Below are 16,099 nucleotides of genomic sequence, written 5' to 3'. Positions count from 1 at the left end.
AGTTTTGCTCTTCAATCCAATTTTTTCATCAAAACTTTGAACAAAGTCATGAAAATTTTGTTTCAGTCTAATTGAGGTTTTGAGCTCAGCTGAATATTTTGATAGTTTCCTCTTTTTTGACAGTGAAACAGTGAAAAATGAAAACATTCAAGTTTGCGCTTTTCCGGCAAAATTTTTTGCTTTGCTGCTTTGCATCGGCCGGGAATCGAAACCGGGTCTATCGCGTGGGAGGCGACAATTCTACCACTGAACCACCGATGCTTGATTTAAAATGCTCTAATCGTTCCAGCAAAGTTTTGCTCTATCATCCAAGTTTTTCATGAAAGCGTTGAATCAAAATCATGAAAACTTTGTTTCATTTCAATTGATGTTTCCAATTCAGCTAATTATTTGAGTAGTTTTCCTCTTTTTTGACTGTGGCACAATAAAAAATTGAAAAAACCTAAAATTGCGCTTTTTTTAGAAATTTTTTTTTGTTTTTCTGCTTTGCATCGCCCGGGAATCGAACCATGTTCTATTGCGTGGAAGGCAACAATGCTACAACTGAACCACCGATGCTTCATTTACACTATTTTAATCGTTTGAACAAAGTTTTGCTCTTCAACCCAAATTTTTCTTCGAAACTCCGAACAAAATCATGAAAAATTTGTTTAATTCTAATTCAATTCAGTTAAATATTTCAGTAGTTTCCTCTTTTTTGACAGTGGAACAGTAAAAAGTTGCAAAAATTTAAGTTTGCGCTTTGCCGGCAAATTTTTTCTGCTTTCGAGATTTGCATCGGACGGGAATGGAAACCGGGTCTATCGCGTGTCAGGCGCCAATTCTACGACTGAACCATCGATGCTTGATGTAAACTGTTTTGATAGTTTGAACAAAGTTTTGCTCTATCATCCAAGTTTTTCATCAAAGCGTTGAATCAAAATTGTGAAAACTTTGTTTCCTTTTAATTGAGGCTTCCAATTCAGCTAATTATTTGAGTAGTTTTCCTCTTTTTTGACAGTGGCACAATAAAAAATTGAAGAAACGTAAAATTGCGCTTTTCTAGAAAATTTTTTCTGCTTTTCTGCTTTGCATCGCCCGGGAATCGAACCATGGTCTATTGTGCGGAAGGCAACAATGCTACAACTGAACCACCGATATTTGATTTTTATCTGTTTTAATCGTTTGAACAAAAACTTTGCTCTTCATTTCAATTTTTCACCAAGTTTTCGAATCAAAATCATGAATGATTCATTTCATTTGAGTTTTGAACTTCAGCTATTCATTTGAGTAGTTTTTTTTTTTGAAAGTGGAACAATAATAAGTTACAAAAGCTTAAGACTGCTCTTTCTTAGGAATTTTTTTCTGCTATGCATCGCCCGCGAATCGAACACTGGTCTATCGTGTGCCTGGCGACAATTCTACCAATGAACCACCGATGCTTGATTTACACTATTTTAATCGTTTGAACAAAGTTTTGCTCTTCAACCCAATTTTTTTTTCGAAAATTCGAACAAAATCATGAAAACTTTGTTTCATTTCAATTGAGGTTTCGAATTCAGCTAATTATTTGAGTAATTTTCTCTTTTTTGACAGTGGCACAGTAAAAAATTGAAAAAACGTAAAATTGTGTTTTTCTAGAAAAATTTTTCTGCTTTTCTGCTTTGCATCGCCCGTGAATCGAACCATGGTCTATTGCGTGGAAGGCGACAATGCTACAGCTGAACCATCGATGCTTGATTTTTATCTGTTTTAATCGTTTGAACAAAAACTTTGCTCTTCATTTCAATTTTTCACCAAATTTTTTAATCAAAATCATGAATGATTCATTTCATTTGAGTTTTGAACTTCAGCTATTTATTTGAGTAGTTTTCTTCTTTTTTGACAGTTGAACAGTAATAAGTTACAAAAGTTTAAGACTGCTCTTTCCTAGGAAAACTTTTCTGCTATGCATCGGCCGGGAATCGAACCCGGGTCTATCGCGTGGCAGTCGACAATTCTACCACTGAACCACTGATGCTTGATTTACACTATTTTAATCGTTTGAACAAAGTTTTGCCCTTCAATCCAATTTTTTTTTTGAAACTTCGAACAAAATCATGAAAAGTTTGTTTCGTTCTAATTGAGGTTGAGTTCAGCTGAGTATTTCAGTGGTTTCCTCTTTTTTGACAGTGGACAGTAAAAACAACAAACTTTCAACTTGCGCTTTTCTAGAAAACTTTCTGCGTTGCATAGGCCGGGACTCGAACACGGGTATAGTGCTTGGCAGGCGAAAATCCTGCCACTGAACCACTGATGCTTGTATTAATATGTTCACCGTTTGAACAAAATGTTTGCCCTTCATTTCAATTTTTTAACAATATTTTGAATCAAAATCATGAATGATTCAATTCATTTGAGTTTTAAAATACAGTTTTCATTTGAGTAGATTTCCTCTTTTTTAACAGTGGAACAGTGATAAGTTACAAAAGGTTAAGACTGCTCTTTCCTCGGAAATTTTTTCTGCTATGTATCGGTCGGAAATCGGACCCGGGTCTATCGCGTGGCTGGCGACAATTCTACCACTGAACCAGCGATGCTTGATTTTTACTATTTTAATCGTTTGAACAAAGTTTTGCTCTTCAATCCAATTTTTTCATCAAAACTTGTTTCAGTCTAATTGAGGTTTTGAGCTCAGCTGAATATTTTGATAGTTTCCTCTTTTTTGACAGTGAAACAGTAAAAAATGAAAACATTCAAGTTTGCGCTTTTCCGGCAAATTTTTTGCTTTGCTGCTTTGCATCGGCCGGGAATCGAAACCGGGTCTATCGCGTGGGAGGCGACAATTCTACCACTGAACCACCGATGCTTGATTTAAAATGCTCTAATCGTTCCAGCAAAGTTTTGCTCTATCATCCAAGTTTTTCATGAAAGCGTTGAATCAAAATCATGAAAACTTTGTTTCATTTTAATTGATGTTTCCAATTCAGCTAATTATTTGAGTAGTTTTCCTCTTTTTTGACTGTGGCACAATAAAAAAGTGAAAAAACGTAAAATTGCGCTTTTCAAGAAAATTTTTTCTGCTTTTCTGCTTTGCATCGCCCGGGAATCGAACCATGGTCTATTGTGTGGAAGGCAACAATGCTACAACTGAACCACCGATGCTTGATTTTTATCTGTTTTAAACGTTTGAACAAAAACTTTGCTCTTCATTTCAATTTTTCACCGAATTTTTGAATCAAAATCATGAATGATTCATTTCATTTGAGTTTTGAACATCAGCTATTCATTGAGTAGTTTTCTTTTTTGACAGTGGAACAGTAATAAGTTACAAAAGTTTAAGACTGCTCTTTCCTCGGAAATTTTTTCTGCTATGTATCGGCCGGAAATCGGACCCGGGTCTATCGCGTGGCTGGCGACAATTCTACCACTGAACCAGCGATGCTTGATTTACTCTATTTTAATCGTTTCAACAACGTTTTGCCCTTCAATCCAATTTTTTTTCGAAACTTCGAACAAAATCATGAAAAATTTGTTTCAGTCTAATTGAGGTTTTGAGCTCAGCTGAATGTTTTGATAGTTTCCTCTTTTTTGACAGTGAAACAGTAAAAAATGAAAACATTCAAGTTTGCGCTTTTCCGGCAAAATTTTTTGCGTTGCTGCTTTGCATCGGCCGGGAATCGAAAGCGGGTCTATCGTTTGGGAGGCGACAATTCTACCACTGAACCACCGATGCTTGATTTAAAATGCTCTAATTGTTCCAGCAAAGTTTTGCTCTATCATCCAAGTTTTTCATGACAGCGTTGAATCAAAATCATGAAAATTTTGTTTCATTTTAATTGATGTTTCCAAGTCATCTGCTAATTATTTGAGTAGTTTTCCTCTTTTTTGACTGTGGCACAATAAAAAATTGAAAAAACGTAAAATTGCGCTTTTTTAGAAAATTTTTCTGTTTTTCTGCTTTGCATCGCCCGGGAATCGAACCATGTTCTATTGCGTGGAAGGCAACAATGCTACAACTGAACCACCGATGCTTGATTTACACTATTTTAATCGTTTAAACAAAGTTTTGCTCTTCAATCCAAATTTTTCTTCGAAACTCCGAACAAAATCATGAAAAATTTGTTTCATTCTAATTGAGGTTCAATTCAGTTAAATATTTCAGTAGTTTCCTCTTTTTTGACAGTGGAACAGTAAAAAGTTGCAAAAATTTAAGTTCGCGCTTTTCCGGCAAATTTTTTCTGCTTTTGAGATTTGCATCGGACGGGAATGGAAACCGGGTCTATCGCGTGGCAGGCGCCAATTCTACGACTGAACCATCGATGCTTGATTCAACTGCTATAATCGTTCCAGCAAAGTTTTGCTCTATCATCCAAGTTTTTCATCAAAGCGTTGAATCAAAATCATGAGAACTTTGTTTCATTTTCATTGAGGTGTCGAATTCAGCTAACTATTAGAGTAGTTTTCCTCATTTTTGACAGTGGCACAAAAAAAAATTGAAGAAACGTAAAATTGCGCTTTTCTAGAAATTTTTTTCTGCTTTTCTGCTTTGCATCGCCAGGGAATCGAACCATGGTCTATTGTGTGGAAGGCAACAATGCTACAACTGAACCACCGATGCTTGATTTTTATCTGTTTTAATCGTTTGAACAAAAACTTTGCTCTTCATTTCAATTTTTCACCAAGTTTTCGAAACAAAATCATGAATGATTCATTTCATTTGAGTTTTGAACTTCAGCTATTCATTTGAGTAGTTTTCTTTTTTGAAAGTGGAACAATAATAAGTTACAAAAGCTTAAGACTGCTCTTTCTTAGGAATTTTTTTCTGCTATGTAACGGCCGGAAATCGGACCCGGGTCTATCGCGTGGCTGGCGACAATTCTACCACTGAACCACCGATGCTTGATTTAAAATGCTCTAATCGTTCCAGCAAAGTTTTGCTCTATCATCCAAGTTTTTCATGAAAGCGTTGAATCAAAATCATGAAAACTTTGTTTCATTTTAATTGACTTCCAATTCAGCTAATTATTTGAGTAGTCTTCCTCTTTTTTGACTGTGGCACAAAAAAAAATTAAAAAAACGTAAAATTGCTCTTTTCTAGAAAAATTTTTCTGTTTTTCTGCTTTGCATCGCCCGGGAATCGAACAATTTTCTATTGCGTGGAAGGCGACAATGCTACAACTGAACCACCGATGCTTGATTTACACTATTTTAATCGTTTGAACAAATTTTTGCTCTTCAATCCATTTTTTTCTTCGAAACTTCGAACAAAATCATGAAACATTTGTTTCATTCTAATTGAGGTTCAATTCAGTTGAATATTTCAGTAGTTTCCTCTTTTTTGACAGTGGAACAGTAAAAAGTAGCAAAAATTTAAGTTTGCGCTTTTCATGCAAAATTTTTCTGCTTTTGTGATTTGCATCGGACGGGAATGGAAACCGGGTCTATCGCGTGGCAGGCGCCAATTCTACGACTGAACCACCGATGCTTGATGTAATCTGTTTTGATAGTTTTATAGTTTGAACAAAGTTTTGCTCTATCATCCAAGTTTTTCATCAAAGCGTTGAATCAAAATCATGAAAATTTTGTTTCATTTTAATTGAGGTTTCCAATTCAGCTAATTATTTGAGTAGTATTCCTCTTTTTTGACAATGGCACAATAAAAAATTGAAGAAACGTAAAATTGCGCTTTTCTAGTAAAATTTTTCTGCTTTGCATCGCCCGGGAATCGAACCAAGGTCTATTGCGTGGAAGGCAACAATGATACAACTGAACCACCGATGCATGATTTTTATCTGTTTTAATCGTTTGAACAAAAACTTTGCTCTTCATTTCAATTTTTCACCGAATTTTTGAATCAAAATCATGAATGATTCATTTCATTTGAGTTTTGAACATCAGCTATTCATTGAGTAGTTTTCTTTTTTGACAGTGGAACAGTAATAAGTTACAAAAGTTTAAGACTGCTCTTTCTTAGGATTTTTTTTCTGCTATGCATCGGCCGGTAATCGAACCCGTGTCTATCGCGTGCTAGGCGACAATTCTACAATTGAACCACCGATGCTTGATGTAAACTGTTTTGATAGTTTGAAGAAAGTTTTGCTCTTCAATCCAATCTTTTCATCAAAACTTCGAACAAAATCATGTAAGTTTTGTTTCATTCTAATTGAGGTTGAATTCAGCTGAATATTTCAGTTTTTTTCCTCTTTTTGACAGTGGACAGTAAAATTACAAAAATTTAAACTTGCACTTTTCTAGTAAAACTCTCTGCGCTGCATCGGCCGGGACTCCAACACGGGTATATTTCTTGGCAGGCGACAATCCTGCCACTGAGCCACTGATGCTTGAATTAAGTTTCTCACCTTTTGAACAAAAACTTTGCCCTTCATTTCAATTTTTTAACAATATTTTGAATCAAAATTTTGAAAGATTCAATTCATTTGAGTTTTAAAATACAGCTATTCAATTGAGTAGTTTTCCTCTTTTTTGACAGTGGAACAGTAACAAGTTAGAAAAGTTTAAGACTGCTCTTTCCACGGAAATAATTTCTGCTATGTATCGGCCGGAAATCGGACCCGGGTCTATCGCGTGGCTGGCGACAATTCTACCACTGAACCAGCGATGCTTGATTTACTCTATTTTAATCGTTTCAACAAAGTTTTGCTCTTCAATCCAATTTTTTCATCAAAACTTTGAAAAAAATCATGAAAACTTTGTTTCAGACTAATTGAGGTTTTGAGCTCAGCTGAATATTTTGATAGTTTCCTTTTTTTTGACAGTGAAACAGTAAAAATGAAAACATTCAAGTTTGCGCTTTTCCGGTAAAATTTTTTGCTTTGCTGCTTTGCATCGGCCGGGAATCGAACCCGGGTCTATCGCGTGGCAGGCAACAATGATACAACTGAACCACCGATGCATGATTTTTATCTGTTTTAATCGTTTGAACAAAAACATTGCTCTTCATTTCAATTTTTCACCGAATTTTTGAATCAAAATCATGAATGATTCATTTCATTTGAGTTTTGAACATCAGCTATTCATTGAGTAGTTTTCTTTTTTGACAGTGGAACAGTAATAAGTTACAAAAGTTTAAGACTGCTCTTTCTTAGGAATTTTTTTCTGCTATGCATCGGCCGGTAATCGAACCCGTGTCTATCGCGTGCTAGGCGACAATTCTACAATTGAACCACCGATGCTTGATGTAAACTGTTTTGATAGTTTGAAGAAAGTTTTGCTCTTCAATCCAATCTTTTCATCAAAACTTCGAACAAAATCATGTAAGTTTTGTTTCATTCTAATTGAGGTTGAATTCAGCTGAATATTTCAGTTTTTTTCCTCTTTTTGACAGTGGACAGTAAAATTACAAAAATTTAAACTTGCACTTATCTAGTAAAACTCTCTGCGCTGCATCGGCCGGGACTCGAACACGGGTATATTTCTTGGCAGGCGACAATCCTGCCACTGAACCACTGATGCTTGAATTAAGTTTCTCACCTTTTGAACAAAAACTTTGCCCTTCATTTCAATTTTTTAACAATATTTTGAATCAAAACTTTGAAAGATTCAATTCATTTGAGTTTTAAAATACAGCTATTCAATTGAGTAGTTTTCCTCTTTTTTGACAGTGGAACAGTAACAAGTTACAAAAGTTTAAGACTGCTCTTTCCACGGAAATAATTTCTGCTATGTATCGGCCGGAAATCGGACCCGGGTCTATCGCGTGGCTGGCGACAATTCTACCACTGAACCAGCGATGCTTGATTTACTCTATTTTAATCGTTTCAACAAAGTTTTGCTCTTCAATCCAATTTTTTCATCAAAACTTTGAACAAAATCATGGAAACTTTGTTTCAGTCTAATTGAGGTTTTGAGCTCAGCTGAATATTTTGATAGTTTCCTCTTTTTTGACAGTGAAACAGTAAAAATGAAAACATTCAAGTTTGCTCTTTTCCGGTAAATTTTTTTGCTTTGCTGCTTTGCATCGGCCGGGAATCGAACCCGGGTCTATCGCGTGGCAGGCGACAATTCTACCACTAAACCACCGATGCTTGATTTACACTATTTTAATCGTTTGAACAAAGTTTTTCCCTTCAATCCAATTTTTTTTCGAAACTTCGAACAAAATCATGAAAAATTTGTTTCGTTCTAATTGAGGTTGAGTTCAGCTGAGTATTTCAGTAGTTTCCTCTTTTTTGACAGTGGACAGTAAAAACAACAAAACTTTCAACTTGCGCTTTTCTAGAAAACTTTCTGCGTTGCATAGGCCGGGACTCGGACACGGGTATATTGCTTGGCAGGCGAAAATCCTGCCACTGAACCACTGATGCTTGTATTAATATGTTCACCGTTTGAACAAAAACTTTGCCCTTCGTTTCAATTTTTTAACAATATTTTGAATCAAAATCATGAATGATTCAATTCATTTGAGTTTTAAAATACAGTTTTCATTTGCGTAGATTTCCTCTTTTTTAACAGTGGAACAGTGATAAGTTACAAAAGGTTAAGACTGCTCTTTCCTCGGAAATTTTTTCTGCTATGTATCGGCCGGAAATCGGACCCGGGTCTGTCGCGTGGCTGGCGACAATTCTACCACTGAACCAGCGATGCTTGATTTACTCTATTTTAATCGTTTCAACAAAGTTTTGCTCTTCAATCCAATTTTTTCATCAAAACTTTGAACAAAATCATGAAAACTTTGTTTCAGTCTAATTGAGGTTTTGAGCTCAGCTGAATATTTTGATAGTTTCCTCTTTTTTGACAGTGAAACAGTAAAAAATGAAAACATTCAAGTTTGCGCTTTTCCGGCAAAATTTTTTGCTTTGCTGCTTTGCATCGGCCGGGAATCGAAACCGGGTCTATCGCGTGGGAGGCGACAATTCTACCACTGAACCAGCGATGCTTGATTTAAAATGCTCTAATCGTTCCAGCAAATTTTTGCTCTATCATCCAAGTTTTTCATGAAAGCGTTGAATCAAAATCATGAAAACTTTGTTTCATTTTAATTGATGTTTCCAATTCAGCTAATTATTTGAGTAGTTTTCCTCTTTTTTGACAGTGGCACAATAAAAAATTGAAAAAACGTAAAATTGCGCTTTTTTAGAAAAATTTTTCTGTTTTTCTGCTTTGCATCGCCCGGGAATCGAACCATGTTCTATTGCGTGGAAGGCAACAATGCTTCAACTGAACCACCGATGCTTGATTTACACTATTTTAATCGTTTGAACAAAGTTTTGCTCTTCAATCCAAATTTTTCTTCGAAACTCCGAACAAAATCATGAAAAATTTGTTTCATTCTAATTGAGGTTCAATTCAGTTAAATATTTCAGTAGTTTCCTCTTTTTTGACAGTGGAACAGTAAAAAGTTGCAAAAATTTAAGTTTGCGTTTTTCCGGCAAATTTTTCTGCTTTTCTGCTTTGCATCAGACGGGAATCGAAATTGGGTCTATCGCGTGGCAGGCGACCATGCTACAACTGAACCACCGATGCTTGATTTTAACTGCTTTAATTGTTCCAGCAAAGTTTTGCTCTATCATCCAATTATTTTCATCAAAGCTTTGAATCAAAATCATGAAAACTTTGTTTCCTTTTAATTGAGGTTTCCAATTCAGCTAATTATTTGAGTTGTTTTCCTCTTTTTTGACAGTGGCACAATAAAAAATTGAAGAAACGTAAAATTGCGCTTTTCTAGAAAATTTTTTCTGCTTTTCTGCTTTGCATCGCCCGTGAATCGAACCTTGGTCTATTGTGTGGAAGGCAACAATGCTACAACTGAACCACTGATGCTTGATTTTTATCTGTTTTAATCGTTTGAACAAAAACTTTGCTCTTCATTTCAATTTTTCACCAAGTTTTCGAATCAAAATCATGAATTATTCATTTCATTTGAGTTTTGAACTTCATTTATTCATTTGAGTAGTTTTCTTTTTTGAAAGTGGAACAATAATAAGTTACAAAAGCTTAAGACTGCTCTTTCTTAGGAATTTTTTTCTGCTTTGCATCGCCCGCGAATCGAACACTGGTCTATCGTGTGCCAGGCGACAATTCTACCACTGAACCACCAATGCTTGATTTACACTATTTTAATCGTTTGAACCAAGTTTTGCTCTTCAATCCAATCTAATTGAGGTTGAGTTCAGCTGAGTATTTCAGTAGTTTCCTTTTTTTTGACAGTGGACAGTAAAAAATACAAAACTTTAAATTTGCGCTTTTCTAGTGAAACTTTCTGCGGTGCATAGGCCGGGACTCGAACACGGGTATATTGCTTGGCAGTCGACAATCCTGCCACTGAACCATTGATGCTTGTATTAATATGTTCACCGTTTGAACAAAAACTTTGCATTTCAATTCAATTTTTTAACAATATTTTGAATCAAAATCATGAACTAACCAATTGATTTGAGTTTTTAATACAGTTTTCATTTGAGTAGATTTCCTTTTTTTTTGACAGTGGAACAGTGATAAATTAAAAAAGATTAAGACTGCTCTTTCCTCGGAAATTTTTTCTGCTATGTATCGGCCGGAAATCGGACCCGGGTCTATTGCGTGGCTGGCGACAATTCTACCACTGAACCAGCGATGCTTGATTTTTACTATTTTAATCGTTTGAACAAAGTTTTGCTCTTCAATCCAATTTTTTCATCAAAACTTGTTTCAGTCTAATTGAGGTTTTGAGCTCAGCTGAATATTTTGATAGTTTCCTCTTTTTTGACAGTGAAACAGTAAAAAATGAAAACATTCAAGTTTGCGCTTTTCCGGCAAAATTTTTTGCTTTGCTGCTTTGCATCGGCCGGGAATCGAAACCGTGTCTATCGCGTGGGAGGCGACAATTCTACCACTGAACCACCGATGCTTGATTTAAAATGCTCTAATCGTTCCAACAAAGTTTTGCTCTATCATCCAAGTTTTTCATGAAAGCGTTGAATCAAAATCATGAAAACTTTGTTTCATTTTAATTGATGTTTCCAATTTAGCTAATTATTTGAGTAGTTTTCCTCTTTTTTGACTGTGGCACAATAAAAAATTGAAAAAACGTAAAATTGCGCTTTTTTAGAAAAAATTTTCTGTTTTTCTGCTTTGCATCGGCCGGGAATCAAACCGGGTCTATCTCGTGGGAGGCGACAATTCTACCACTGAACCACCGATGCTTGATTTAAACTGCTCTAATCGTTCCAGCAAAGTTTTGCTCTATCATCCAAGTTTTTCATGAAAGCGTTGAATCAAAATCATGAAAACTTTGTTTCATTTTAATTGATGTTTCCAATTCAGCTAATTATTTGAGTAGTTTTCCTCTTTTTTGACTGTGGCACAATAAAAAATTGAAAAAACATAAAATTGCGCTTTTTTAGAAAATTTTTTCTGCTTTTCTGCTTTGCATCGCCCGGGAATCGAACCATGGTCTATTGTGTGGAAGGCAACAATGCTACAACTGAACCACCGATGCTTGCTTTTTATCTGTTTTAATCGTTTGAACAAAAACTTTGCTCTTCATTTCAATTTTTCACCAAGCTTTCGAATCAAAATCATGAATGATTCATTTCATTTGAGTTTTGAACTTCATTTATTCATTTGAGTAGTTTTCTTTTTTGAAAGTGGAACAATAATAAGTTACAAAAGCTTAAGACTGCTCTTTCTTTGGAATTGTTTTCTGCTATGCATCGCCCGCGAATTGAACACTGGTCTATCGTGTGCCAGGCGACAATTCTACCACTGAACCACCAATTCTTGATTTACACTATTTTAATTGTTTGAACAAAGTTTTGCTCTTCAATCCAATCTAATTGAGGTTGAGTTCAGCTGAGTATTTCAGTAGTTTCCTCTTTTTTGACAGTGGACAGTAAAAATTAAAAAAAACTTTAAATTTGCGCTTTTCTAGTAAAACTTTTTTGACTGTGGCACAATAAAAAATTGAAAAAAGGTAAAATTGCGCTTATTTAGAAAAAATTTTCTGTTTTTCTGCTTTGCATCGGCCGGGAATCGAAACCGGGTCTATCGCGTGGCAGGCGCCATTTCTACGACTGAACCATCGATGCTTGATGTAATCTGTTTTGATAGTTTGAACAAAGTTTTGCTCTATCATCCAAGTTTTTCATCAAAGCGTTGAGTCAAGATCATGAAAACTTTGTTTCTTTTTAATTGAGATTTCGAATTCAGCTAATTATTTGAGTAGTTTTCCTCTTTTTTGACAGTGGCACAATAAAAAATTGAAAAAACGTAAAATTGCGCTTTTCTAGAAAATTTTTTCTGCTTTTCTGCTTTGCATCGCCCGGGAATCGAACCATGGTCTATTGTGTGGAAGGCAACAATGCTACAACTGAACCACCGATGCTTGCTTTTTATCTGTTTTAATCGTTTGAACAAAAACTTTGCTCTTCATTTCAATTTTTCACCAAGTTTTCGAATCAAAATCATGAATGATTCATTTCATTTGAGTTTTGAACTTCATTTATTCATTTGAGTAGTTTTCTTTTTTGAAAGTGGAACAATAATAAGTTACAAAAGCTTAAGACTGCTCTTTCTTAGGAATTTTTTTCTGCTATGCATCGCCCGCGAATTGAACACTGGTCTATCGTGTGCCAGGCGACAATTCTACCACTGAACCACCAATTCTTGATTTACACTATTTTAATTGTTTGAACAAAGTTTTGCTCTTCAATCCAATCTAATTGAGGTTGAGTTCAGCTGAGTATTTCAGTAGTTTCCTCTTTTTTGACAGTGGACAGTAAAAATTAAAAAAAACTTTAAATTTGCGCTTTTCTAGTAAAACTGTCTGCGGTGCATAGGCCGGGACTCGAACACGGGTATATTGCTTGTCAGTCGACAATCTTGCCACTGAACCACTGATGCTTGTATTAATAAGTTCACCATTTGAACAAAAACTTTGCATTTCAATTCATTTTTGTAAACAATATTTTGAATCAAAATCATGAACGATTCAATTCATTTGAGTTTTAAAATAAAGTTTTCATTTGAGTAGATTTCCTCTTTTTTGACAGTGGAACAGTGATAAACTAAAAAAGATTCAGACTGCTCTTTCCTCGGAAATTTTTTCTGCTATGTATCGGCCGGAAATCGGACCCGGGTCTATCGCGTGGCTGGCGACAATTCTACCACTGAACCAGCGATGCTTGATTTACTCTATTTTAATCGTTTCAACAACGTTTTGCCCTTCAATCCAATTTTTTTTCGAAACTTCGAACAAAATCATGAAAAATTTGTTTCAGTCTAATTGAGGTTTTGAGCTCAGCTGAATGTTTTGATAGTTTCCTCTTTTTTGACAGTGAAACAGTAAAAAATGAAAACATTCAAGTTTGCGCTTTTCCGGCAAAATTTTTTGCGTTGCTGCTTTGCATCGGCCGGGAATCGAAAGCGGGTCTATCGTTTGGGAGGCGACATATCTACCACTGAACCACCGATGCTTGATTTAAAATGCTCTAATCGTTCCAGCAAAGTTTTGCTCTATCATCCAAGTTTTTCATGAAAGCGTTGAATCAAAATCATGAAAATTTTGTTTCATTTTAATTGATGTTTCCAAGTCATCTGCTAATTATTTGAGTAGTTTTCCTCTTTTTTGACTGTGGCACAATAAAAAATTGAAAAAACGTACAATTGCGCTTTTTTAGAAAAATTTTTCTGTTTTTCTGCTTTGCATCGCCCGGGAATCGAACCATGTTCAATTGCGTGGAAGGCAACAATGCTACAACTGAACCACCGATGCTTGATTTACACTATTTTAATCGTTTAAACAAAGTTTTGCTCTTCAATCCAAATTTTTCTTCGAAACTCCGAACAAAATCATGAAAAATTTGTTTCATTCTAATTGAGGTTCAATTCAGTTAAATATTTCAGTAGTTTCCTCTTTTTTGACAGTGGAACAGTAAAAAGTTGCAAAAATTTAAGTTCGCGCTTTTCCGGCAAATTTTTTCTGGTTTTGAGATTTGCATCGGACGGGAATGGAAACCGGGTCTATCGCGTGGCAGGCGCCAATTCTACGACTGAACCATCGATGCTTGATGTAATCTGTTTTGATAATTTGAACAAAGTTTTGCTCTATCATCCAAGTTTTTCATCAAAGCGTTGAATCAAAATCATAAAAACTTTGTTTCCTTTTAATTGAGGTTTCCAATTCAGCTAATTATTGGAGTTGTTTTCCTCTTTTTTGACAGTGGCACAATAAAAAATTGAAGAAACGTAAAATTGCGCTTTTCTAGAAAATTTTTTCTGCTTTTCTGCTTTGCATCGCCCGGTAGTCGAACCATGGTCTATTGTGTGGAAGGCAACAATGCTACAACTGAACCACCGATGCTTGATTTTTATCTGTTTTAATCGTTTGAACAAAAACTTTGCTCTTCATTTCAATTTTTCACCAAGTTTTCGAAACAAAATCATGAATGATTCATTTCATTTGAGTTTTGAACTTCAGCTATTCATTTGAGTAGTTTTCTTTTTTGAAAGTGGAACAATAATAAGTTACAAAAGCTTAAGACTGCTCTTTCTTAGGAATTTTTTTCTGCTATGCATCGCCCGCGAATCGAACACTGGTCTATCGTGTGCCAGGCGACAATTCTACCACTGAACCACCAATGCTTGATTTACACTATTTTAATCGTTTGAACAAAGTTTTGCTCTTCAATCCAATCTAATTGAGGTTGAGTTCAGCTGAGTATTTCAGTAGTTTCCTCTTTTTTGACAGTGGACTGTAAAAATTACAAAACTTTAAATTTGCGCTTTTCTAGTAAAACTTTCTGCGGTGCATAGGCCGGGACTCGAACACGGGTATATTGCTTGGCAGTCGACAATCCTGCCACTGAACCACTGATGCTTGTATTAATATGTTCACCGTTTGAACAAAAACTTTGCATTTCAATTCAATTTTTTAACAATATTTTGAATCAAAATCATGAACGATTCAATTCATTTGAGTTTTAAAATACAGTTTTCATTTGAGTAGATTTCAGTCTCTTTTTTGACAGTGGAACAATGATAAATTAAAAAAGATTAAGACTGCTCTTTCCTCGGGAACTTTTTCTGCTATGTATCGGCCGGAAATCGGACCCGGGTCTATCGCGTGGCTGGCGACAATTCTACCACTGAACCAGCGATGCTTGATTTTCACTATTTTAATCGGTTGAACAAAGTTTTGCTCTTCAATCCAATTTTTTCATCTAAAACTTTGAACAAAATCATGAAAACTTTGTTTCAGTCTAATTGAGGTTTTGAGCTCAGCTGAATATTTTCATTTTCCTCTTTTTTTGACAGTGAAACAGCAAAAAATGAAAACATTTAAGTTTACGCTTTTTCGGCAAAATTTTTTGCTTTGTTGCTTTGCATCGGCCGGGAATCGAAACCGGGTCTATCGCGTGGGAGGCGACAATTCTTTCACTGAACCACCGATGCTTGATTTCAACTGCTCTAATCGTTCCAGCAAAGTTTTGCTCTATCATCCAAGTTTTTCATGAAAGCGTTGAATCAAAATCATGAAAACTTTGTTTCATTTTAATTGACTTCCAATTCAGCTAATTATTTGAGTAGTCTTCCTCTTTTTTGACTGTGGCACAAAAAAAAATTAAAAAAACGTAAAATTGCTCTTTTCTAGAAAAATTTTTCTGTTTTTCTGCTTTGCATCGCCCGGGAATCGAACAATTTTCTATTGCGTGGAAGGCGACAATGCTACAACTGAACCACCGATGCTTGATTTACACTATTTTAATCGTTTGAACAAATTTTTGCTCTTCAATCCATTTTTTTCTTCGAAACATCGAACAAAACCATGAAACATTTGTTTCATTCTAATTGAGGTTCAATTCAGTTGAATATTTCAGTAGTTTCCTCTTTTTTGACAGTGGAACAGTAAAAAGTAGCAAAAATTTAAGTTTGCGCTTTTCATGCAAAATTTTTCTGCTTTTGTGATTTGCATCGGACGGGAATGGAAACCGGGTCTATCGCGTGGCAGGCGCCAATTCTACGACTGAACCACCGATGCTTGATGTAATCTGTTTTGATAGTTTTATAGTTTGAACAAAGTTTTGCTCTATCATCCAAGTTTTTCATCAAAGCGTTGAATCAAAATCATGAAAATTTTGTTTCATTTTAATTGAGGTTTCCAATTCAGCTAATTATTTGAGTAGTATTCCTCTTTTTTGAC

At 35.3% G+C, this 16,099-nt stretch overlaps 1 protein-coding gene and 8 non-coding genes across 9 annotated transcripts in view; 1 reads left to right on the top strand and 8 right to left on the bottom strand.

The window, feature by feature from the left end:
- The window catches only part of LOC134842826 (neo-calmodulin-like), a 212,006-nt gene that overhangs the window by 146,250 nt on the left and 49,657 nt on the right, over positions 1-16,099 (top strand). The gene's annotated exons all lie outside the window — the stretch shown is intronic.
- Trnag-ccc (transfer RNA glycine (anticodon CCC)) lies at positions 191-261 on the bottom strand. The gene has a single exon. It is a non-coding gene; the product is annotated as a tRNA-Gly (tRNA).
- Trnag-gcc (transfer RNA glycine (anticodon GCC)) lies at positions 1,929-1,999 on the bottom strand. Its single transcript has one exon. It is a non-coding gene; the product is annotated as a tRNA-Gly (tRNA).
- On the bottom strand, positions 2,757-2,827 carry Trnag-ccc (transfer RNA glycine (anticodon CCC)). Its single transcript has one exon. It is a non-coding gene; the product is annotated as a tRNA-Gly (tRNA).
- Positions 3,624-3,694, bottom strand: Trnag-ccc (transfer RNA glycine (anticodon CCC)). The gene has a single exon. It is a non-coding gene; the product is annotated as a tRNA-Gly (tRNA).
- Trnag-gcc (transfer RNA glycine (anticodon GCC)) lies at positions 7,936-8,006 on the bottom strand. The gene has a single exon. It is a non-coding gene; the product is annotated as a tRNA-Gly (tRNA).
- Positions 8,787-8,857, bottom strand: Trnag-ccc (transfer RNA glycine (anticodon CCC)). The gene has a single exon. It is a non-coding gene; the product is annotated as a tRNA-Gly (tRNA).
- Trnag-ccc (transfer RNA glycine (anticodon CCC)) lies at positions 10,737-10,807 on the bottom strand. The gene has a single exon. It is a non-coding gene; the product is annotated as a tRNA-Gly (tRNA).
- Trnag-ccc (transfer RNA glycine (anticodon CCC)) lies at positions 15,281-15,351 on the bottom strand. Its single transcript has one exon. It is a non-coding gene; the product is annotated as a tRNA-Gly (tRNA).

The sequence above is a fragment of the Symsagittifera roscoffensis genome, chromosome 3 (assembly GCF_963678635.1).
Source record: "Symsagittifera roscoffensis chromosome 3, txSymRosc1.1, whole genome shotgun sequence".
Taxonomy (NCBI): Eukaryota; Metazoa; Xenacoelomorpha; order Acoela; family Convolutidae; genus Symsagittifera; species Symsagittifera roscoffensis.
Note: the sequence above shows the minus strand (reverse complement) of the source record. Positions and strands in the feature narration are given on the sequence as shown.